The sequence below is a fragment of the Festucalex cinctus genome, chromosome 1, assembly GCF_051991245.1.
Source record: "Festucalex cinctus isolate MCC-2025b chromosome 1, RoL_Fcin_1.0, whole genome shotgun sequence".
Lineage (NCBI taxonomy): Eukaryota > Metazoa > Chordata > Actinopteri > Syngnathiformes > Syngnathidae > Festucalex > Festucalex cinctus.
In genome coordinates this window covers 836,435-861,366 of record NC_135411.1, presented here as the reverse complement: position 1 = coordinate 861,366, position 24,932 = coordinate 836,435, and the positions used below count along the sequence as shown (strand labels likewise).

The window sequence follows — 24,932 nt, the reverse complement described above, 5'->3', positions numbered from 1 at the left end:
GTGAATTGTTTGCCCTTCATGAGCAACCAGCACCCTCAATATGTAACATTACCGTTAAAACTAAAGTCACTATTTTTCCATCTTCTGCTCGTTAGTCTTTAATTGACAGACAATAACATTGATTTGACGGTCTACGCTCGTTGTTCGTCCTCAATTGCAGTCTGTGTGGCGTGACTGCCAACGTCGCGAATCCTCTTCTCTTCGAGGTGTACTTTTGTAACTGTCCCGGGCCGTTGAATTTTGGGAGGCTTGGAACGGATTAGGGCATTTACATGGAAAATGCGTCTCTACTTACAAATTTTCTACTTAAGAACTTTCTTCCAGAACCAATTCATTTTGTAAGTAGAGGTAACCACTGTATGCACTTTTTTTGTTTTTATTTAGGTGAAAACTAAGTTATATTATTGACAGTTGAACACGTTTCCTTACAACAATAAAAGGACACCATCGTATGAAATGTGTCTTGTGTGTTAAACTACCGTTACAAATAGGTGTGTTCTAATTCTGTATAAAAGTTGAAATGTATGCTGTAGGAAAATAGACCAAACTGTCAATGTAGTCGACTAAAATTGCTAAATTAAAATTTATTTTAAAAAATCAGCAGTTGAATGTAATAATGCAATAATCATGACAAAACATTACTGTGATTGTCTTATTGTTAAGCTAACTAGGCCGAGAAGCATCAACGCGCACCGGAACGAGTTTATACACGCTGACATTTAATACAAAAAAAATGGTGATGGGCGTCCTTTATGTACAGTTAAACACCAAAACAAAAAGAATGATTTAGGAGAGGGCGTCTAATTAAACGCGATGTGGCCGCCCGCCACGGAAGGGATCAAATGAAGAAAGTAAACGTGAGGCGGAACTTAAATCGGGCAGGACACGCCCCCGCTGCGTTGTGATTGGCTGCTGCAAATTGTCCGGAGGCTTCAGAGGCTTCCTTGTCATCAAGTCATTGACAGATGTCGCCATTTTTGCTGCAGTTCGAAACTTGGATTCACCCATCCTGTTCGTAAATAAAGTTAAAACTTGCTTTGTAGGGTCGGGATCTTGGATCAGAGAGGACTGTGGAGTCTGTTGCCAGAAACCTCCAACAAAATATGGACGCCCGTAGTTGTGAGGCTTCACACGAGAAAAAATAACACAACATCTACGAACATCAACAAACAACCATTAACAACATTCAGAAGCAAAGCAAACAAAAATAGCTTCCAAAATTAAAAAAAAAAAAAAAAAAAACATACATTGACGTTTAAACGCAGTAACAGCAAACGTTAAAAACCATTTAATATTTACAGGTTGTGTAGTTTTGAAAGCATTACGTTTACAATTTTAAGTAAGACGCTGGAGTTGATACTTAAGCCTTCTGAAATCCTAATTTCTATACTTTTACTTGAGTAATGAACGTGAATCATTATGACAGACCCAGGTAGCTTTGAATTAGGGGTGTAAAAAAAAAAAAAAAGTCGATTCGCCAATATATCGCGATATTACATCGCGCAATTCTCGAATCGATTCAATAGGCGGCCGAATCGATTTTTAAACGTCCATTTTTGATGGAAGAATATTCAACAAAATGTCTTACTTAGGGTGAGGATTCACACCTTAACTCATTTGCTCACAATAACGTGTAAATACGTTTTTTTAATGTTCTAAGTGTCCCCAAGACGTATTTATACGTTTTTGTTTTGTTTTTTTTATGCTAGAAAATACAGAAGGCTTTGATGCAGCCTCTCAACTGCAAAAACGGTTGCAGAAATGGTAGTTATTACACAAACGGCCAGCAGGTGGCAGCAGACCAAAGGAGATCAACCAGGGCCATGTAGAAAAAAAGCTCAATTACTGACAATTTTAAATAGATTTGTGAAAACTGATGAACCTTAGCTCTCTTCTAATGCTAATTGCTGCAAAACGGAAATAGATAGAAACATACTTTTTCTTTCCTGATGAAAGAAGAGACTTTCATCTTTTTTTTGATAAGTTACATGCTTTTATAGCCATAAAACACAATATTCTGTGGGCCTTGCAAAATCAGTCAAAATCCAGTAAAACACCCGGGAGCGAACGGGATTGCGAAATGTGAAAATGGCGGCGAGTGAATGAGTTAATCATGAAAATATGTTATGTTAATTAATGGAACATTAAAGCTGTTCAAATATGAAACAGATTACAACCTGTTTGTTAAATACAGTGGCTCACAGTTATGACTGAAGTCTCAGATAAATCAATAATACATTTTCATACAGATCTTGCAGTGTACATGTACAAGTTTGGTTCGTATTTTCAAAATTTGAGTTAAAAAAAAAAATCACAAAAATCAACTTATACATTCATATCGGGATTAATCGGTATCGAATCGAATCGTGATCCATGAATCGTGATACGAATCGAATCGTCAGGTAGTAGGCAATTCACACCCCTACTTTGAATGTTTTATTACAAAATAACACAGCAGACTCACTTCCCTTCGTTTTTTGAAGCTTCAAAGATGGCTGCTATTCTCACCAGCACACTCATGTCTCTCAGCAAGATATTTAGAAGAGAATCTTTTAGCACAAACACCGCAACTGAATGGTTCCTTCGCACCATGTGATCTTGTGTGTTTGTTGACACATGATTGGTCAGAGAAGCGTTTTCCACAATCTGAGCAAGAAAAAGGTTTTTCGCCAGTGTGTGTTCTTTTATGTGCTTTTAAATTCGACTTGTCAAAGAAGCTTTTGCAACAATCTGAGCAAGAAAAAAGATTCTCACCACTATGGATTTTTGTATGTTTTGCTAAATCTGACCTGTAAAAGAAATTTTTGCCACAATCTGAGCAAGAAAAAGGTTTCTCGCCACTATGGATTCTTTTATGCCTTGTTAAATCTGACTTCCGCCAGAAGCTTTTGCCACAATCTAAACAAGAAAAAGGTTTTTCCCCAGTGTGTCTTCTTGTGTGTGTTGTTAAAGCTGACTTCTGAGAGAAGCTTTTGCCACAGTCTGAGCAAGCAAAAGGTTTTTCCCCAGTGTGTCTTCTTGTATGTGTTGTTAAATGTGACTTTGAAGAGAAGCTTTTGCCACAATCTAAACAAGAAAAAGGTTTTTCCCCAGTGTGTCTTCTTGTATGTGTTGTTAAATGTGACTTCGAAGAGAAGCTTTTGCCACAATCTGAGCAAGAAAAAGGTTTTTCCCCAGTGTGTGTTCTTGAATGTAATGTTAAATGTGACTTCCGAGAGAAGCTTTTGCCACAATCTAAACAAGAAAAAGGTTTTTCCCCAGTGTGTGTTCTCAAGTGAATTTTCAAACTTCCTTTTGTACTCAATGTTTTCCCACAGTGAGAACACTCCCAAGATTTGTCGTCAGTGTGACACGACCTGTCACCATCAGCGTGTTCATCATTACCATGCAGATTATCATCATCATCATCATCATCATCATCATCATCATGAGAAGAAAGGGACCTTATGTCATCACTTTTTGCTTTTGATGATCCCCAGTGGTCTGCATCACTTTCTGGAATCATGTTTTGAGGAGTTGAGATGCTGTTTGGAGGCTCCGCCCCTCTGCCCTCCTCACTCTCACCCTTGACTTCATCTTCACTCTTTAAAGGGGCGAAGGTCATTGGTGACTTGGTGACGTCATCCTCAACCTCCTCCTTTTTGACACCAGGGGCCTTTTTTTCTTCTTTAAAATATGGATGCTCTTCCTCCTCCTCCTCTTTCACATGAGGAGACTTCAGTTCCTGTTCGCCAGGACGAAGATATTTTTCACCGACGTCTGAAGGACACAAGGAGACAAACACACATTTGGGTTGGTCAAGTGTCAGAGTTACTTGTTTGACATCTCTGAGACACGACACAAAAATTCCTTGCAACTCATTGAACTCATTTCAAGCAGAAGCAGTTCTTCATTGCAGCAAATGTATCATCTTATTTACAATTATTCCTACATCAAGTCAAATTTCAAGCGTGAGTTGATGTATAATATTGTTTATACAGTGGTCCCTCGACTTGGGCCCAGCGCACAATTGGACTGGCCCATCAGAAAAAAAAAAAAAGTTTAAATACACATCAGCACCCCCAAAGTTTAACAATGTTACATATTAACTCATTTACTCCCAATAATGTGTAAATACGTTTTTTTCTAATGTTTTTAAGTGTCCCAAAGACGTATTTATACGTTTATTTTGTTTTGTTTTATGCTAGAGCATACAGAAGGCTTTGATGCAGCCTCTCAACTGCAAAGAACGGTTGCAGAAATGGTAGTTATTACACAAACGGTCAGCAGGTGGCAGCAGAGCAAAGGAGATCAACCAGGGCCATCTAGAAAAAAAAGCTCAATTACTTAAAATTTTAAATAGATTTGTGAAAAATGATGCAACGTAGCTCCCTTCTAATGCGAATTGCTGCAAAACGGAAACAGATAGAAACATACTTTTTTTTCCCTGATGAAAGAAGAGACTTTAATCTTTCTTTTGATAGATTCCATGCTTTTATAGCTGTTGTGTGTGGTGGTAATAAAGAAACAGAGACACACGTTTTCCTGAACGTGGCTTTACTCCTGAATCTGCAACAGGAAGTGTCGAACAAAAGACAAACTTCTCTTTCCCCCGGGAGCGCTCCTACAGCCAACCTCTAGGAGGGGCAATCTACGGCACCCGCCTTGGGTCAATTCTTAACATACTAATATTCCAGAATATTCTACATCCCTTTTCCTTAGATGGTGCGACTACCATAAGGCTGTAGAAACAACAAAATCTGAACATTCAAATATACGACAATATGCAATCAATGTAACTACCAAATAGAAAATAACAATATACTTTCAACAAAAATTAACCACTGTACTTTGGGTTGGGTTTACAAACACGTCCTGAACGGGTTCTGTAAAATGTGTCAATTATCATAGCAAGACTGGTCAGGTACCGATACTTGGGTCTTAGTGTGCTCGTTGTCCGTATCTTGCCTTGGATTCAGCTCGGTGTCCTGACAAGAGTCTTGCGGGGTGGTCTGCGTCGGTGTAGGTTCAGCAACCGGTAAGATGTTTTTCCTGTTTCTCCTGTATGATTGTCCTTCTGACTGAATCAGGTATGATCTTGGCTCTTTGCATGTTTCTTTTACAACTCCGATGCGGTCAAATCCTTTTGATGTTTGAAGCCTTACCACCTGTCCTTCAGAAAGAGGTTGAAGAGGCCGGCTTGTTTTGTCGTAATACATCTTCTGTGTCAATCTTTTGTTGAAAAGTTGATCACGCACTTCTAGAGGCTTGCCAGTTTTGGGTTCAAGCAGTCTTTTGGAGACGGGTAGAGTGGTGCGTGTCTGTCGTGACATCAATCTTTGTGCTGGAGATCCGAGCTTGGTATCCCGAGGTATATTTCTTAAGTTGAGTAGGTTGAGAAAGATGTCGGATTTGTCTCTGTAAGATTTCTCCATGAGGCCTTTCGCGCTACGAACCGCCCTCTCCGCCAGTCCATTGGATTGAGGATACTCAGGGCTGCTTGTCACATGGTTGAAGTCCCACTGCTTTGCAAAATCTTTAAAGCGGTGACTTGTAAACTGACGTCCATTATCCGTGATGAGGGTATGAGGTGCTCCGTGGACTGCGAAGTGACGCTTGAGTTTCCCAATGACTGTGGCAGATGTCAGATTGCGTAACAGGTCAACCTCAAACCAGCCCGAGTATGAGTCGACAAGTACCAGATACTGCTGGCCATGCCAATCGAAGATATCTGCTGCTGTGGTTGACCATGGGAGCTCTGGAACAGGGTGTAGGAGAAGCGGCTCCTTCTGCTGGTGTGGTTTTGTGCTGTTACACACTGAACACGCCTGTACCTCCTCTTCAATATCTTTTGTCATTGTTGGCCAAAACACGATTCCTCTCGCTCTCCGTTTTGTGGCCTCTGCACCTGGGTGTCCCCTGTGCAGAATGCACGTGTAAGTCTTTTGTAAGGACAGAGGGATAACAGTCTTCTGGCCCTTCATGACAATGTCATTCTCGACCGTCAGTTCATCCCTGAATGGAAAGTAGGGACGCACTACATTCGGGAGGTTGTGCAATTTGTTCGGCCAGCCGTTCTTGATAGTACAGCTGAGCTTCTGAAGAGTTGGATCCGTGGCAGTGTGCTCTCTCAGTTCCTGCAAACGAGCAGAAGACACATAGCAGACTGACATCACATCAAAATCATCCACTTCGTCCGCGAGCTGAGCTCTGGTGTTTCTAGGAGCCCTTGACAAAGCATCAGCCAGATGCATCTGCTTTCCACTCTTGTACACGAGGTGGATGTTGTACTTTTGAAGCCTTAACATCATGCGTTGTAGTCTGGCTGGCGCTACATGGATAGGCTTTTTGATAATTGTTACCAGGGGTTGGTGGTCGTCTCGTGCGCAGTTCGCACATATCCCCATTTAAACTCAACACTGATTGACGAAATGGAATTGATTGTCATTGATTGTCCTCAATCCAAAATACTGCTGCTCATTACTGGTGCCCGTAAGAGGGAGCACATAACCCCAATCCTGGCCTCTCTTCATTGTCTGCCCGTAAAATTTAGAGTCCACTTTAAGATTCTTTAATTTTGTTTTTAAATCTCTCAATGGTCTTGCGCCACCTTATCTCACTGAGCTCTTGCAGCCCTACGCACATGCTCGGTGCCTCAGGTCAGCAGACCAAACTCAATTGGAGGTACCGAGGGCAAAGCGGAGGCTTAGAGGAGATCGAGCCTTTGCTGTTGCCGCCGGTCCCTCCATTTGGAACGACCTTCCACAAAATATTAGGCCGTCCCCCTCTTTATCCTCTTTTAAAACACATCTGTATTCTTTGGCTTTTGGCGCACCATGAAACTGAACATTGTTTTTGGTGTTTTGATGTTTATTCTACTTATTTATCTATGTATTTATTTATTTATTCACTTGCCTATGATTAATTTACTGATGTAAAATGTATTTACCTGTAAAAAAAACAAAAAACAAAACTTGTATACGCACTTCAAAATGTTTGCTTTGTTCTTGTTTTGTTACCTTATTCTTGACTGCACAACCGATTTATATTTCATGTACAGCACTTTGTATACAGCAATGCCTGTTTTTAAGACGCTTTATAAATAAAGTTGAGTTCATGAATGCTACAGTGGCAACTAGCGATAATTTCGTCGACAAAAAATTGTCATGATTTTTGTGACAAACTTGTTTTTTTCAGACAAAAATTAAACGGAAACTAAAATAGAAGCCATTCATGAGACGATAACGATAACTAAAATTGACTGACACTTTCATCAATGACTAAAACGAAAATGAAAACAACACAGTGACGAAAATTCACACCATCCAATCAGAATGAATGAAACGCGAACCACTCAGAAACTGTTCAGTGTTCACTGCACTTTGTTCAATGTTCAAACATGGTTACATTCATTGCGCAGCTGTAAGATTAATCTCAAGCAATTTAATTATGCAATTTATTTCCATCCATCCATCCATTTTCTTGACCGCTTATTCCTCACAAGGGTCGCGGGGGCTGCTGGCGCCTATCTCAGCTGGCTCTGGGCAGTAGGCGGGGGACACCCTGGACTGGTTGCCAACCAATCGCAGGGCACACAGAGACGAACAACCATCCACACTCACACGCACACCTAGGGACAATTCGGAGCGCCCAATTAACCTGCCATGCATGTCTTTGGAATGTGGGAGGAGACCGGAGTACCCGGAGAAGACCCACGCGGGCACGGGGAGAACATGCAAACTCCACCCAGGAAGGTCCGAGACTGGACTCGAACCGGAGACCTCAGAACTGGGAAGCGGACGTGCTAACCACTCGACTACCGTCGCCCCTGGGGAAACACCGTTTTAATAAAATAATATCCTGGACCTTAAAGTGTTCTTCAAATCGCACACGTCTGTTACAGACATTGGTATGACTGTCTGATGACTGGATAACCGTCCCCTGTCCGGAATAAAGTTGAATTGAACAGCGCTGAAATTTCTTCACGCTTTATAGTATTTATAGTTGTGCTTCAGAAAGGGAGAGTAATAACAAGTGTACAAACCTGCTGTGTGTAGCACAATTCGAGGCTGCTCGCAAACATCGTCCAGCGGTTGAAAATGTTGCTCGTTCTCTTCTTTGACTCCAAAGAGTTCCTCCTCGTACTTTGGTGTCGTTCTCGCAGACAATTTGGCACAATAATGCCAACAAAGTCACACTTGGTCTCTTCCTGACCACGTGTTGTGTGCTTCTCTTTGTTAGCGGCTAGCAAGCTAAGCTAAGCTAAGCTAAGCTAAGCTAAGCTAAGCTAAGATAAGCTAAGCTAACTAGACTGAGAGCACTGAGCTGGATAGCCGACAGCCCACACAGTACAGAAGACCTGCGGAAGTGCGGCGGAAGTTAAGTCAGGCAGGACACGCCCCCGCTGCGTTATGATTGGCTGCTGGAAACTCATCAGGGCATGGACAGATGCCGCCATTTTATTTTTTCATTTTTTGCTGCAGTTCGAAAGTTTCATTCCCTTTTTCAATGTTTTGTTCCCGATATAATTGTAAAGTTTTAAATGGCACCAGTTTATTGAAGTGGATGTGCAGTTTAAAAATTCGCCATCAAGGTTGAACAAGCATTTTGAGGTAAACTGAAAGTTTATTATCTGGGATGAGATTTAAACCACCAAATGTTATGAGTTTAATTACTTGTCTTAGTTAGTAGTAAATGTTTGGTACAGTATCTGATATATTATTGATATGTACAATATTTATTTGTACTGCAAGTAATACAAAAGACTTTTGGCCAGTTTTTGTCATCTGTGGCTCACACTTTCCTTCAGCAAAGTTTTGACGCAACACTTACCTTCCAATGAAGGTAAAATGTTCGTGATGACTGATGATGATAAGCCATTGAAGTCAAGGAGGCGGACCTCAGAGCCAAGGAGTAAGTTGAGGGCAGGTACCAACTGACTCCTTATTTGTAGGGAGGGCACTAATGCTGATTGGCAAGGGATGTAAGGTATTGCCACACACCTCCCACCAGGGGGAGCATCATCTCATCAGCGCCACACTCGGAAGTACAAATGCAATTGCATTGTACTGTCGCTTCTCTTAATGTGATCATTTTTGTCGGAACGCCGCCTGTGAGTCGCAGCAGTGGCCGGAAACGGAGCTGGTGTGTGAAGCCCGGAAGTCCAGGTGGCATCTACTCCATTTGATGTGTATTTTGATTTCAAAATGTGATGAAAGGTTGTTTGACGACAAGAACAATTTGCCTGCAGAGGCAAAAGTGCCACATGAACAGAAATTATATTACTACATGCAAAATGAAAGAATCAAAACCAGGTATGGACACAATTTTGTTCTGATGTCATCTGAATATTGTATGCTAATCATGTCAAAATTGTTACATAGAAAGATAAAATGTGCAAAATGCACTAGCATATGGCGTGTTAGCTAGCACGGAGCTGTGGTGGTTGAGTTAGCAACAAAGAGTAGGACATTTGCGTCAATCATTTCAGTGATAACACTGTTCAACAAAAAATTTTAATCGCAGATGGCTTTGTGTGTCTGAACGTATTGTCGACGCTTATTTGGGGAAAATTACAAGGTGGCTTTATTTCTATTTCATACACAAGGCAACTCAATGTGCTTCACACAAGCAAATACACAACACCTACAAACATCAACAAACAACCATTAACAAAATTCAGGAGCAAACAAAAATAACTTCCTAAATTACGTACAAAAAAAACATACATTGATATTTAAACACATTAACAGCAAACATTTAATATTTACAGGTTGAGTAGTTTTGAAAGCATTACATTTACACTTTTAAGATGCACTGACACTTTTGCAGCACACCAGTCTCACTTCCCTTCATTTTTTGAAGCTTCAAAGATGGCTGCCATTCTCACCAGCACACTCGTGTCTCTCAGCAAGCTTTTTACAAGAGAATCTTTTAGGACAAACACTGCAACTGAATGGTTCCTTCCCACCATGTGTTCTTGTGTGCTTTCTTAAATTTGACATGGAAGAGAAGCTTTTTCCACAATCTGAGCAGGAATACGGTTTCTCTCCAGTGTGTGTTTTTGCATGTGCTGTTAAAGAATTGGTGGAAGCGAAGCTTTTCACACATTTTGTGCATGAATATGGTTTCTGTCCCGTGTGTGTTCTTATGTGGCTTCTTAATTCAGGTTTGGCAGGGAAGCTTTTGCCACAGTTTGAGCAAGAAAAAGGTTTTTCCCCAGTGTGTGTTCTTAAATGTAATGTTAAATGTGACTTCTGAAAAAAGCTTTTGCCACAGTGGGTACAAGCAAAAAGTTTTTCCCCAGTGTGTGTTCTTGAATGTAATGTTAAATGTGACTTCTAAGAGAAGCTTTTGCCACAATCTAAACAAGAAAAAGGTTTTTCCCCAGTGTGTCTTCTTGTATGTGTTGTTAAAGCTGACTTCTGAGAGAAGCTTTTGCCACAGTCTGAGCAAGAAAAAGGTTTTTCCCCAGTGTGTCTTCTTGTATGTGTTGTTAAATGTGACTTTGAAGAGAAGCTTTTGCCACAATCTAAACAAGAAAAAGGTTTTTCCCCAGTGTGTGTTCTTGAATGTTTTGTTAAATTTGACTTCAAAGAGAAGCTTTTGCCACAGTCTGAGCAAGAAAAAGGTTTCTCGCCAGTGTGTCTTCTTGTATGTGTTGTTAATTCTGACTTCCGGGAGAAGCTTTTGCCACAGTCTGAGCAAGAAAAAAGTTTTTCCCCAGTGTGTCTTCTTGTATGTGTTGTTAAATCTGACTTGTCAGAGAAGCTTTTGCCACAATCTAAACATGAAAAACGTTTTTCCCCAGTGTGTCTTCTCAAGTGAATTTTCAAACTTCCTTTTGAACTCAATGTTTTCCCACAGTGAGAACATTCGCAGGATTTGTCGTCAGTGTGACACGACCTGTCACCATCAGCGCGTTCATCATTACCATGCAGATTATCATCATCATCATCATCATCATCATGAGAAGAAAGGGACCTTATGTCATCACTTTTTGCTTTTGATGATCCCCAGTGGTCTGCATCACTTTCTGGAATCATGTTTTGAGGAGTTGAGATGCTGTTTGGAGGCTCCGCCCCTCTGCCCTCCTCACTCTCACCCTTGACTTCATCTTCACTCTTTAAAGGGGGGGAAGGTCATTGGTGACTTGGTGACGTCATCCTCAACCTCCTCCTTTTTGACACCAGGGGCCTTTTTTTCTTCTTTAAAATATGGATGCTCTTCCTCCTCCTCCTCCTCTTTCACATGAGGAGACTTCAGTTCCTGTTCGCCAGGACGAAGATATTTTTCACCGACGTCTGCAGGACACAAGGAGACAAACACACATTTGGGTTGGTCAAGTGTCAGAGTTACTTGTTTGACATCTCTGAGACACGAGACAAAAATTCCTTGCAACTCATTGAACTCATTGCAAGGAGAAGCAGTTCTTCATTGCAGCAAATGCATCACAACTTATTTACAATTATTACTACATCAAGTCAAATTTCAAGCGTGAGTTGATGTATAATATTGTTTCTACAGTGCTCCCTCGACTTGGGCCCAGCGCACAATTGGACTGGCCCATCAGAAAAAAAAAAAAAAAAAAAAGTTTAAATACACATCAGCACCCCCAAAGTTTAACAATGTTACATATTAACTCATTTACTCCCAATAATGTGTAAATACGTATTTTTTTAAAATGTTTTAAGTGTCCCAAAGACGTATTTATACGTGTTTTTTTTTTTTTTTTTTTTTTTTTTTTAATGCTTGAGCATACATAAGGCTTTGATGCAGCCTCTCAACTGCAAAGAACGGTTGCAGAAATGGTAGTTATTACACAAACGGCCAGCAGGTGGCAGCAGAGCAAAGGAGATCAACCAGGGCCATCTAGAAAAAAAAAAGCTCAATTACTTAAAATTTTAAATAGATTTGTGAAAACTGATGAAACGTAGCTCCCTTCTATTGCTAATTGCTGCAAAATGGAAACAGATAGAAACACTTTTTTTTTTTTCCTGATGAAAGAAGAGACTTTAATCTTTCTTTTGATAGATTCCATGCTTTTATAGCTGTTGTGTGTGGTGGTAATAAAGAAACAGAGACACACGTTTTCCTGAACGTGGCTTTACTCCTGAGTCTGCAACAGGAAGTGTCGAACAAAAGAAACTTCTCTTTCCCCCGGGAGCGCTCCGACAGCCAACCTCTAGGAGGGGCAATCTACGGCACCCGCCTTGGGTCAATTCTTAACATACTAATATTCCAGAATATTCTACATCCCTTTTCCTTAGATGGTGCGACTACCATAAGGCTGTAGAAACAACAAAATCTGAACATTCAAATATACGACAATATGCAATCAATGTAACTACCAAATAGAAAATAACAATATACTTTCAACAAAAATTAACCACTGTACTTTGGGTTGGGTTTACAAACACGTCCTGAACGGGTTCTGTAAAATGTGTCAATTATCATAGCAAGACTGGTCAGGTACCGATACTTGGGTCTTAGTGTGCTCGTTGTCCGTATCTTGCCTTGGATTCAGCTCGGTGTCCTGACAAGAGTCTTGCGGGGTGGTCTGCGTCGGTGTAGGTTCAGCAACCGGTAAGATGTTTTTCCTGTTTCTCCTGTATGATTGTCCTTCTGACTGAATCAGGTATGATCTTGGCTCTTTGCATGTTTCTTTTACAACTCCGATGCGGTCAAATCCTTTTGATGTTTGAAGCCTTACCACCTGTCCTTCAGAAAGAGGTTGAAGAGGCCGGCTTGTTTTGTCGTAATACATCTTCTGTGTCAATCTTTTGTTGAAAAGTTGATCACGCACTTCTAGAGGCTTGCCAGTTTTGGGTTCAAGCAGTCTTTTGGAGACGGGTAGAGTGGTGCGTGTCTGTCGTGACATCAATCTTTGTGCTGGAGATCCGAGCTTGGTATCCCGAGGTATATTTCTTAAGTTGAGTAGGTTGAGAAAGATGTCGGATTTGTCTCTGTAAGATTTCTCCATGAGGCCTTTCGCGCTACGAACCGCCCTCTCCGCCAGTCCATTGGATTGAGGATACTCAGGGCTGCTTGTCACATGGTTGAAGTCCCACTGCTTTGCAAAATCTTTAAAGCGGTGACTTGTAAACTGACGTCCATTATCCGTGATGAGGGTATGAGGTGCTCCGTGGACTGCGAAGTGACGCTTGAGTTTCCCAATGACTGTGGAAGATGTCAGATTGCGTAACAGGTCAACCTCAAACCAGCCCGAGTATGAGTCGACAAGTACCAGATACTGCTGGCCATGCCAATCGAAGATATCAGCTGCTGTGGTTGACCATGGGAGCTCTGGAACAGGGTGTAGGAGAAGCGGCTCCTTCTGCTGGTGTGGTTTTGTGCTGTTACACACTGAACACGCCTGTACCTCCTCTTCAATATCTTTTGTCATTGTTGGCCAAAACACGATTCCTCTCGCTCTCCGTTTTGTGGCCTCTGCACCTGGGTGTCTATGGCGTTAGATTTGTGCCACAATTCCGTGCGTAACAAAATGTGTTTCGTACGTACAAAATGTGTTTCGTACGTACCAAAAATGTGTTTCGTACGTACAAAATGTGTTTCGTGCGTACAAAACAGTCCTCGCGCACGCTTGCTTCGTCTCTCCTCAACACGTACGAAACTTTGATTTACGCTTGCGATGCAAGGGTCGAGGCGTAATATTTGTGCCACAATTCTTAACCAATCAGGAGTCGGACAGGAGAGCAAATCCTGATTGGCTGTTGAATATCCAATCAGGCAGAACTTTGACAACGTGTCGTCACGCCGCGTTGCATCATGGGCGCTTCTTCGATTTTTGTTTTGTTTTGTTTTGTTTACTAGCACTCGGTGCTTTCCTGTTTGTATTTTATCTGCATTTCTGCTGACTTTTATTTACTTAACAAAAGTTTTGTTATATTACGGGGTGAAGCAGCTCCCAACTGCTTTCCTGCTTAGCGGAAGACAAGTTTTAGCTCTCATGGGACCGTTGGATGACCGTTGGGGGGGACGCTAACTTCCGAATCGAAGACTACTTTCAACATTTTCATAACAGTAAGTAGCATAAAAGTAGCATCTTTTAACTTGGCCACTATCACACACAGGCTTCCAAGACAATCAAAATTGTATGTAATAGTTACATACACGACATTGGCAATGGATGTGCATAGTTATGATGAAGAAAAAAAAATCACCACCCCCTTTCTTTATTTTCTTATGCATTTTTAGTGCCTAGTGCCACCAAATGTATATCGTGTAACTAACAGACAGAAAAAAACATGGAATGTCCAAAAGCACTGTTAACACAATGCCATAGTTACTGATTTGTAAGTACGTTAGTGATATTGATTAGAAAATCGTGGAAAATTACGAGATATCAGCTCTTGAATTCAATTCACGAGTTAATTTTGTTGTCATTACCTGTATACTTGTGCACATAAATGCCATCTCAAACAAATCACTAAAGCAGCCTTTTACCACCTAAAAGACTTCGACCGAAGGGTTGCATGCTCCATACCAGAAGAACCTGACTCATGCTTTTATTTCCAGTAGACTTGATTATTGCAAAGGTCTTCTGACTGTTCTCCCTCAAAAGAGCATCACATTATAGCTGCAGAGGTTATGAAGTGGTTACCCTTAGTTGTACTAGACATTTAACATGAACAAGAAACTGTAGAAACATGGATGGTCACATGGTTTTCCCATAACTACATGAAGATGGATGGATATGATTGTTTCACGTTTTACAATTAATAACCTTGAGCTTTTGTTTGTTTCCAATTTACCAGGTAAACCAATCCAGATTGCGCATCGTTTCTATATCCGGGTCACAGTCATCAATACGATGTCTAAGGATAGAGAGTACAGCTGAGATGGATGGGACGGCGATGGATGGCTCCACAATAGCAGTCGACCATGCCTACTGTGTGTAAAACTTGAAATAAAAACTGCAAAGATGCACTGTAACTGAGGACGATTCATTTGATTTCAAAACAAAATGTACAGTTTGCTGTTTGTTGATGGATAATGCATCATTAAGTGTCAATTACAAATACAATGTGTAATATATTTTCATCTGTGGAACCTCTTGGGTCTTGCATTCTCAATACATCATCGTGAGTACAGTACTCTGAGGTCTTCTTGGTCAATGATGGGCAAATGTGCAGTGTGTGCACTTCCGCACTTTAATCTTGAAACCATAAATGTGTCATGTACTGCATTGGCACTGTACCTGCAATAGTATTTTGGTTATTGTTTACAGGTTGTTCCGAATACAGTGTGTGTGTGACACTTTTTATTTTTCTAATTGTCAATGATACCGTTTGCAAGACACATTTAAATAAGTTCCGTAAAAGTGTCGACAACTTACAGGAGGAAAAATATTTTAAAAATGTTTGATTTGGTATGCTGCAAAACAGGCCATTACAACTATTCGAACTTCAAATTATGATAGTCCAATGTTAATATTGTCATTCTTCAGGAGCTCTTGATTTCTCTGCTGTCAAGCTCAAGCTTCACGTTCTGACTCTTCCTACAGACATTTTAATGACTAAGTCAAATTGGTCTCATCAGCTGGCTCAAAAACGTCAGGAATTAGGGCTGCACAAAATTGGAAAATCATGCAATACGCGATTTTGCTGAATATAGCAATAGATATTGCAATATTTAATATGGATCTAAAGAAATGACTGATGATGATTTTATTATCTAATGAACAAATTATATTTCTCATGCAGTAAAATGTATTCAGAGTTATTTAATTGTAATGACTTCAATAATGTTCAACTAGTGGATGGTGGTGCACATTTTAGCAAGTGGCTGACTGGTCAAATTCAGATAAAAGCAAAAAATTCCATATGAAACTTATTGCATGTCTGTTATATGCATATTGCATGGGCCAATAGCGCGATATCAATATTTTTTCCACTCCACTTCTTCATCTTCTGCTTCTCGTGGTGTTTTTGACACTTCTGTTGTGGTGTCATCAGGTGCATTCTGGGTCCTTTGTCATCTTTGTTGCCTGGTAATAAAAACAAAACCCAAGGTTAGCGCTCAGATTTTTAATTGTCTATCTGTTGTTATGGAAAAATGACAAGATCAACCATGTTTCTCACATTAGTAAAACAATTATTTTGGGCAAACATGTTTATTTCAACAGCTGCTAGTCATGGTGTATGGTTGTCTTGTAACCAAAATGAATTCAATTCTTACGTCAATAACTATGGCATTGGACTGCCAAACACAGTGCTCTTATGTATTCAATGTTTTCAGTTATTCACGATATACCTTTATTGGTACCAGGCACTAATTACGAAAGAAAAATGGATGGTCTAACATTTTCTTTTCTACTTCTTATACAACGCCACTCATGATGGCATGCATTGTTTAAGATTGTAATGATAGTAGCACGATCAAAAGAGGACAAAACTATAGGATTTACTGACTTAAATACAGTACAGTATTTTGGAACTTACCATAATGAAAACGTAAGTAGCAGGTTAGCCTCTTCTCTTTTTTTTTCTTCTATTTTATGCCGTCATCCAACATCACCATGAGCGCTAAAACTTGTTTTCCCTCCTTCTTCCGCTAAGCAGGAAAGCAGTTAGGAGCTGATTCATCCCGTAACATAACAAAACTTCGATTAAGTAAATAAAAATCAGCAGAAAAACAGACAAAAAGTCAAACAGGAAAGGACCGAGTGCTTGTTTAAAAAAAAAGAAAAAAAAAATCGAAGAAGCGCCCATGAAGCAACGCGGCGTGACGACACGTTGTCAAAGTTCTGCCTGATTGGATATTAAACAGCCAATCAGGATTTGCTCTACTGTCCGACTCCTGATTGGTTAAGAATTGTGGCACAAATATTACGCCTCGACCCTTGCATCGCAAGCGTAAATCAAAGTTTCGTACGTGTTGAGGAGAGCGTGCGCGAGGACTGTTTTGTACGCACGAAACACATTTTGTACGTACGAAACACATTTTTGGTACGTACGAAACACATTTTGTACGTACGAAACACATTTTGTTACGCACGGAATTGTGGCACAAATCTCACGCCATAGGAATGGAGTAGCTCTTCTGCTACCACGTGAAATCTACGGCAATTACAGTTGGACAAATCTCATGTCACGAAAATGTTAATATTGTAGCGAGTAGTGACGGGAGTCGGAGGCGGAGTGTTGAAGTCCGGAGCCAAAGACCGGCGGTTTATTGATATCAGCTTCTCATCGTTTAACAGCAACAACAACTCACTCTGCGCGAGGCTCACAGACCTACCAACATTTTGTTCTTTTATCCTTTCATCCTTTCATCCCAACAAACTCCCCCTTCGTCCCAACGTTCCGTGGGTGAATTATGTTCAAATCACTACAATATTTAATTTTACTTAAAAAAAAAAAGCTCATAAAATTATACGTTTAATTCTAGATTCATTTGGATAATAAAAATAAATAGACCTTTAAACTGCACTCGGACGAATAAGAAGAAACATGTTTATCTCCTGTACGTACGAGTAGCCCAGTTTAGTTTTTATTTTTTAAATCTCTATTTACTCAATCAATATACAAACTATTGGGGGGGAAATAATACAATCATTGTATACACTATATACAATTAGAACATAGAACACGCCAGGAAAGTTAAAACATACAAAAGCTAAACCAAATAAAATCAATAGTAAAACTGAAAGAAAAGAAAATAGTTTGATACAAAATCATATAAATAAATGATAAGTTTGCAATAGTTATACGTTTTTACAGCTTTTGGACACAGACAACGACAAAAAATAATTTCTCATGGATACAAAAAAAAAATCAATAAAGGATTGTTTCTTATGTGTAATCTTCGCTAGAATAATCATAAGATTTATCAAATGAAACTGTGTATCGACATTATTATCAAATTCAAATATACCAAAATAATACATGCTTCCAAAGTAAGGAGAAATCTGGATAAATGTGGATTATAATGAATTGTGATAATGTACCCCAGAATTATGAGTAGCACAGGTTTTTTGTTTTTTGTTTGTTTGTTTTTTAACATCCTTGCTGTTTTACCTCAGACTGTAAATCCACCCAAGAGTCTCTGGTCTTTTTCTTTTTTTTTTTTTTTTTAAACTTTGAGCCAGGGAAAGTTCTAGTCAAGTGCCGGCAAATTCTATGCACTACTGACTACACTTTTTCTTTTGTTAAACGGCCGAATAGCGCTGCCAAAAGTCAGGTGAGTTGTATCCGTAATTATGGAATTGCTTTTTCCGTACGCAAAACAGTTTGTTGTTGTTGTGATTGAAGATATAAGCTTCTTTGTGTACGTAGATCAGGTATCCCTTCCAATTAAAACAACCCCGGTCCTCGGCTTCCCCCTCTCCAGTCTATTTTCCATGTCCCTCTCACCCAGCACAGGCAATTCAAATGATCAGGAATCAGCAAGTTCTGGAGAAGCCGGCTTCACGAGCCTCACCTGTGTTGGCTGAGGGAGACATGGAAACACATGCTGGATGGTGTCCCCGAGGACCAGCATTGAGAAGCACGGACCTTCAATTCAAATAAGGCCGGTATCAACTCGATGCTGAAAACTGCTATGAGCATACTCGCCCAGCTCTTATGTGCAATTTTGTTTTTCAAATTCAGTTAGTTTTGCTCGTGTTCTTTTTTTTTCTTCTTTATTTTAGTCGAATTTTTAGTTGCAATTTTTTGAGTGCAAGGTTTTAGAAATGATCACATTAACTGGACATTGTATGGAATTTCAATTTAATTTAATTATTATTAAAAACATGTATTATTTTTTTTATGAACTCATTGACTGGCAGCCATTTTGAGTGAAGCCAACCGCCTGTTTTACTGGATTTGGACTGATTTTGCAAGGCCCACAGAATGTTGTATTCTATTGCCATAAATATATGGAACCTACCAAAAGAAAGATTAGTCTCTTCTTTCATCAGGGAAACAAAAGTATATTTCTATCCATTTGCATTTTGCAGCAATTAGCATTAGAATATAACTTTCATCATTATTCACAAATCTGTTTAAAACAGTGGAGAAATAGCTTGTTTTCAACATGGCCCTGGCTGATCTCTTCATCAATTCTCCAGAGCATCAGGCCTGAAACTAAATATTGATAAATGTGAATTGTTTGCCCTTCATGAGCAACCAGCACCCTCAATATGTAACATTACCGTTAAAACTAAAGTCACTATTTTTCCATCTTCTGCTCGTTAGTCTTTAATTGACAGACAATAACATTGATTTGACGGTCTACGCTCGTTGTTCGTCCTCAATTACAGTCTGTGTGGCGTGACTGCCAACTTCGCGAATCCTCTTCTCTTCGAGGTGTACTTTTGTAACTGTCCCGGGCCGTTGAATTTTGGGAGGCTTGGAACGGATTAGGGCATTTACATGGAAAATGCGTCTCTACTTACAAATTTTCTACTTAAGAACTTTCTTCCAGAACCAATTAATTTTGTAAGTAGAGGTAACCACTGTATGCACTTTTTTTTTTTTTTATTTAGGTGAAAACTAAGTTATATTATTGACAGTTGAACACGTTTCCTTACAACAATAAAAGGACACCATCGTATGAAATGTGTCTTGTGTGTTAAACTACCGTTACAAATAGGTGTGTTCTAATTCTGTATAAAAGTTGAAATGTATGCTGTAGGAAAATAGACCAAACTGTCAATTTAGTCGACTAAAATTGCTAAATTAAAATTTATTTTCAAAAATCAGCAGTTGAATGTAATAATGCAGTAATCATGACAAAACATTACTGTGATTGTCTTATTGTTAAGCTAACTAGGCCGAGAAGCATCAACGCGCACCGGAACGAGTTTATACACGCTGACATTTAATAAAAAAAAATGGTGATGGGCGTCCTTTATGTACAGTTAAACACCAAAACAAAAAGAATGATTTAGGAGAGGGCGTCTAATTAAACGCGATGTGGCCGCCCGCCACGGAAGGGATCAAATGAAGAAAGTAAACGTGAGGCGGAACTTAAATCGGGCAGGACACGCCCCCGCTGCATTGTGATTGGCTGCTGCAAATTGTCCGGAGGCTTCAGAGGCTTCCTTGTCATCAAGTCATTGACAGATGTCGCCATTTTTGCTGCAGTTCGAAACTTGGATTCACCCATCCTGTTCGTAAATAAAGTTAAAACTTGCTTTGTAGGGTCGGGATCTTGGATCAGAGAGGACTGTGGAGTCTGTTGCCAGAAACCTCCAACAAAATATGGACGCCCGTAGTTGTGAGGCTTCACACGAGAAAAAATAACACAACATCTACGAACATCAACAAACAACCATTAACAACATTCAGAAGCAAAGCAAACAAAAATAGCTTCCAAAATTAAAAAAAAAAAAAAAAAAAACATACATTGACGTTTAAACGCAGTAACAGCAAACGTTAAAAACCATTTAATATTTACAGGTTGTGTAGTTTTGAAAGCATTACGTTTACAATTTTAAGTAAGACGCTGGAGTTGATACTTAAGCCTTCTGAAATCCTAATTTCTATACTTTTACTTGAGTAATGAACGTGAATCATTATGACAGACCCAGGTAGCTTTGAATTAGGGGTGTTAAAAAAAAAAAAGTCGATTCGGCAATATATCGCGATATTACATCCCGCAATTCTCGAATCGATTCAATAGGCGGCCGAATCGATTTTTAAACGTCCATTTTTGATGGAAGAATATTCAACAAAATGTCTTACTTAGGGTGAGGATTCACACCTTAACTCATTTGCTCACAATAACGTGTAAATACGTTTTTTTAATGTTCTAAGTGTCCCCAAGACGTATTTATACATTTTTGTTTTGTTTTTTTAATGCTAGAAAATACAGAAGGCTTTGATGCAGCCTCTCAACTGCAAAGAACGGTTGCAGAAATGGTAGTTATTACACAAATGGCCAGCAGGCGGCAGCAGAGCAAAGGAGATCAACCAGGGCCAGGTAGAAAAAAAGCTCAATTACTGACAGTTTTAAATAGATTTGTGAAAACTCATGAACCTTAGCTCTCTTCTAATGCTAATTGCTGCAAAACGGAAACAGATAGAAACATACTTTTTCTTTCCTGATGAAAGAAGAGACTTTCATCTTTTTTTTGATAAGTTACATGCTTTTATAGCCATAAAACACAATATTCTGTGGGCCTTGCAAAATCAGTCAAAATCCAGTAAAACACCCGGGAGCGAACGGGATTGCGAAATGTGAAAATGGCGGCGAGTGAATGAGTTAATCATGAAAATATGTTATGTTAATTAATGGAACATTAAAGCTGTTCAAATATGAAACAGATTACAACCTGTTTGTTAAATACAGTGGCTCACAGTTATGACTGAAGTCTCAGATAAATCAATAATACATTTTCATACAGATCTTGCAGTGTACATGTACAAGTTTGGTTCGTATTTTCAAAATTTGAGTTAAAAAAAAAATCACAAAAATCAACTTATAAATTCGTATCGGGATTAATCGGTATCGAATCAAATCGTGATCCATGAATCGTGATACGAATCGAATCGTCAGGTAGTAGGCAATTCACACCCCTACTTTGAATGTTTTATTACAAAATAACACAGCAGACTCACTTCCCTTCGTTTTTTGAAGCTTCAAAGATGGCTGCTATTCTCACCAGCACACTCATGTCTCTCAGCAAGATATTTAGAAGAGAATCTTTTTGCACAAACACTGCAACTGAATGGTTCCTTCCCACCATGTGTTCTTGTGTGGCTTCTTAAATTTGACATGGAAGAGAAGCGTTTTCCACAATCTGAGCAAGAAAAGGGTTTTTCGCCAGTGTGTGTTCTTTTATGTGCTTTTAAATTCGACTTGTCAAAGAAGCTTTTGCCACAATCGGAGCAAGAAAAAGGTTTCTCGCCAGTGTGTCCTCTTGTATGCTTTGTTAAATGTGACGTCCGATAGAAGCTTTTGCCACAATCTGAGCAAGAAAAAAGATTCTCACCACTATGGATTTTTGTATGTTTTGCTAAATCTGACCTGTAAAAGAAATTTTTGCCACAATCTGAGCAAGAAAAAGGTTTCTCGCCACTATGGATTCTTTTATGCCTTGTTAAATCTGACTTCCGCCAGAAGCTTTTGCCACAATCTAAACAAGAAAAAGGTTTTTCCCCAGTGTGTCTTCTTGTATGTGTTGTTAAAGCTGACTTCTGAGAGAAGCTTTTGCCACAGTCTGAGCAAGAAAAAGGTTTTTCCCCAGTGTGTCTTCTTGTATGTGTTGTTAAATGTGACTTTGAAGAGAAGCTTTTGCCACAATCTGCGCAAGAAAAAGGTTTTTCCCCATTGTGTCTTCTTGTATGTGTTGTTAAATCTGACTTCCGAGAGAAGCTTTTGCCACAACCTAAACAAGAAAAAGGTTTTTCCCCAGTGTGTCTTCTTGTATGTGTTGTTAAATCTGACTTCCAAGAGAAGCTTTTGCCACAATCTAAACAAGAAAAAGGTTTTTCCTCAGTGTGTCTTCTCAAGTGAATTTTCAAACTTCCTTTTGAACCCAATGTTTTCCCACAGTGAGAACATTCGCAGGATTTGTCGTCAGTGTGACACGACCTATCATCAGCAGCATGTTCATCATTACCATGCAGATTATCATCATTATCATCATCATCATGAGAAGAAAGGGACCTTATGTCATCACTTTTTGCTTTTGATGATCCCCAGTGGTCTGCATCACTTTCTGGAATCATGTTTTGAGGATTTAAGATCCTGTTTGGAGGCCCCGCCCCCGTGCCCTCCTCACACTCACCCTTGACTTCATCTTCACTCTTTAAAGGGGCGAAGGTCATTGGTGACTTGGTGACGTCATCCTCAACCTCCTCCTCTTTGACACGAACGGGCTTTTCTTCCTCTTCGATGTAAGGATGTTCTTCCTCCTCTTTAACATTCGGAGGCTTCATGTCCTCTTGGTCAGGACGAAGATATTTCTCAGCGACGTCTGCAGGACACAAGAAGACAAACACACATTTGGGTTGGTCAAGTCAAATTTCAAGCGTGAGATGATGTGCATTATTGTTTCTACAGTGCACCTCGACTTGGGGCCACCGCACACTCGGATTGGCCCATCCCAAAAAAACAAAAAGAAAAAGGAAAAAGAAAATATTGGCCTTGTTAAAAATCTGACAGCCGATATAAGGTCAAATCTAAAACTATTTTAATCTCTCTCTATTGATAGAAGTCGACTAAATTGAGTTGAGTTGATATTGTCCATCCGCATACATTTCAACTTTTACATAGAAAATTAAAACACCCATTTGTAACCATAGTTAGGCTGGAAGACCCCTACTTCCACATGATTCATCCCATTCTCATCTTTCAATTTAAACATATTCCAAATATTCACGCCTTACCCACAATTCCCGATTTTGTACCCAATTTTTCGTCATGCATTCTTCATGGAAGACTAAAAATTTCCTTCCACATTTTTCATCCAATTTACTTCATTCCAACGTCAATACATTCCACCAAATCATACCACGAGCTCTTTTCCTGTTCCAAAATTCATGCCTTACGCGCAATTCCCGATTTCGTACACGTTTTTTCCAATGTATTCATAATGGGAGATTCTACATTTCACATTTACTTCCACATTTTTCATCCGATTCACTTTGTTCCAACTTCAATGTAGTCCACCAATTCTCCATCTTTTTTTTAGTTCCAAAATTCACACCTTAACCACAATTCACTATTTTGTACCCTACGCCTGCCCTCAGTGGCAGCCATCTTGGCCAATTGATTAAGTTACGCCCAAGAGTCTCACTCGGGGTGGCGGCCATCTTGGCCAATTGATTTGGTACACCAGGGATTCTCGCCAGGAAATGCCCCGGCATGAATAGGAAGTGACCTGATTTCAACAGGAAATAACCTGATTTCAACAGGAAGTGGCTTGTTTTCAACAGGAATGACCCGGAAGTGACCTGAAATCAACAGGAACTGACTTGTTTTCGATAGGAAGTGACCCAGAAGTGACCTGATTTCAATAGGAAGTGACCTGATGATTTGAACAGGAAGTTACCCAGAAATGGCCAAAAATCAACAGGAAGTGACCTGATTTCAATAGGAAGTGACCTGAAATCAACAGGAAGTGACACAATTTCAACAGAAAGTGACCTGCTTTCAATAGAAAGTGACCTGAAATCAACAGGAACTGACTTGTTTTCAACAGGAAGTGACCCGGAAGTGACCTGATTTCAATAGGAAGTGACCTGTTGATTTGAACAGTAAGTTACCCAGAAATGGCCAAAAATCAACAGGAACTGACTTGTTTTCAACAGGAGGTGACCCGGAAGTGACCTGTTTCAATAGGAAGTGACCTGGAAGTGACTTAGAATCAACAGGAAGTGGCCCGATTTCAACAGGAAGTGACCTATCAATAGGAAGTAGCCCAATTTCAACAGGAAGTGGCCCGATTTCAACAGAAAGTGACCTAATTTCAACAGAAAGTGACCCTTACTCCATTGCTTACCCCAGTCCTCAATCTTTCCTCCATTGCTGATTCAATTTAGCATGTTCAGGTCATTCCAGGTCACTGTATAGCATTCCAGGTCATTCAATATTCTTCCTAATCATTCCACAGGTTTTTATTTCACCCTTACTGCATTCACCCGCAATTTCTCCAGAAATTGCATTTTCTAATATCACTTAGTTTTCATTTAAATAAAAAGTGCATAATTGCTTGAGATTAATCTTATAGCTGCACAATGAAATAAATAATATGAAATAAATTCATGAAATTACATTAAACAAAGTGCAGTGGCACTGAACAGTGTCTGAGTGGTCCTTTTCTCCAACACACGTTTCCTTCCTTCTGGTTGGATTGTGTGAATTTTCGTCACTGTATTGTTTTCGAAATTCGTTTTAGTCATTGAGAAAATTGTCAAGCAATTTAATTATAGTCTATTAGTGTTGTTCCGATACCGATACTGGTCTCGCGAGAGGCCCAGAGTACTAACAAGTAACAT

The 24,932-nt window shown here is 39.7% G+C and overlaps 1 long non-coding RNA gene and 1 pseudogene across 1 annotated transcript; both read right to left on the bottom strand.

Moving 5' to 3' along the window:
* Positions 1–1,314: 1,314 nt before the first annotated feature.
* LOC144006226 (uncharacterized) lies at positions 1,315–24,932 on the bottom strand (annotated as a pseudogene).
* Positions 15,601–16,628, bottom strand: LOC144012410 (uncharacterized). Its single transcript, XR_013282129.1, has 2 exons — positions 16,443–16,628; positions 15,601–15,988 (listed from the first exon to the last, which is right to left on the bottom strand). It is a non-coding gene; the product is annotated as an uncharacterized LOC144012410 (long non-coding RNA).